The sequence below is a fragment of the Palaemon carinicauda genome, chromosome 30 (assembly GCF_036898095.1).
Source record: "Palaemon carinicauda isolate YSFRI2023 chromosome 30, ASM3689809v2, whole genome shotgun sequence".
NCBI classification, from domain to species: Eukaryota; Metazoa; Arthropoda; class Malacostraca; order Decapoda; family Palaemonidae; genus Palaemon; species Palaemon carinicauda.
In genome coordinates this window covers 34400094-34401648 of record NC_090754.1, presented here as the reverse complement: position 1 = coordinate 34401648, position 1555 = coordinate 34400094, and positions in this window count along the sequence as shown.

Sequence of the window (1555 nt, the reverse complement as noted above, 5' to 3'; positions counted from 1 at the left end):
TTTTGCTAATATTGTTTTTGCTTATTGTTCATACTTCTTTTCATTCTCCCCGGCCTTTCCTGCTTCCTTTTCTTTATTGCTCATTTCTCCTCATCCCTACCATCTCCCTTCTCCTTCAGCTTCTCATTCCTCTTTCATTTTGTCGGAGGAATTATTCAGCTTCCGAATCGAGCGGTAAAGTTCCCTCAATACAAAACGAGCATCCACATCGGTCTCATAATGAAGCTGTACTTTTAAAGCAGCCTTTTCAATTCAATTCTCTCTCTCTCTCTCTCTCTCTCTCTCTCTCTCTCTCTCTCTCTCTCTCTCCTCTCATATCGAAATTTTACACTGCGGAATCCTTATAGCTAAGAGTTTGAGCGGGGATAAAAATGAACTTTAATTTTCGATGATAATTAGGAAGATTATATTATAAGAAAATACATTTACTTTTATGCATACAAGCATACATTTATTCATATATGAATATATATATATATATATATATATATATGTATATATATATATATATATATACAGTATATATACAGTATATACATACGAATATCATAATATGGATAGGGAAAGAGTAGTTCAAAATATCATTTTTATTCCCAACGTTTCGTGATTCTTAATCACATTGTCCAGGGCTACAAATAAAACATATACAAAAGAATTAAGAAACAGTTAAAATTTTTACAAATTCATTCAAAACAATAAAAATCAGTTGAAATTTAAATGAAAATTAAAAGGTTATAGAAAAGAAAAATATATATAAATCAGACAAAGTAGTGGAACTAACCTCGCAGAAGCGTAGTGAGAAACTGTATGACAACAAGAGTTAGAAAACAAACCATGATAGACGTCATGGCACTTGATGAAACACGAGTTGAATGGCAGAATGAGAAAATTGGAAAGGCAAAGAATGAATATGACTGGGGTAACTAGACGATATAGGGATAAGGAGTGGGTAGTGCTTGTAGTGTCAGGAAGAGACTCGGGGTAAGGGAAACGGTACAAATGTGTTAATTTGGGGAATATTTGGGTATTACCGAGTGTAGCAGGAGCAAAATGTTTAGTTTTTGATAGTGAATGTATATGATCGAGGAATGGGGAACTAAGAATGGAATGGTCTCTTTTGGAAGAGTAAATTGGTCCTTGACTGGTTTGGAGAAGCAGGTAATGGATAAATTGCAGGCTAGGGTTGAACATGGATGGAGGGTCTGATTGGAAGATTTGAAATTATTTTGAAGGGATTATTGAGTCAGTCAGGACTTTTTGTGTAGGCTATATAGGAGGGTATGCCGATCAAATTGGAATAGCAGGTGTTTGAATGAAAAGATGGTGTTTAGTGACGGGAAAAGGGTAATTATTTGAGAATGTAGTTGTATGCAGGCACAGGCATACGAGAGGATAGATAGTGTAGTTCACGATAAACTTTTAGAGGAGGATAGCACGTAACGTAAACAGAGGAGAAAATGTGAATAGAAACTAAGGAGAGAATAAAAAGAAAACATTTATAGAGATGTAAATGCAGAGAAAATAGAAATTAATAATTTATATCAGAGTAGAATAT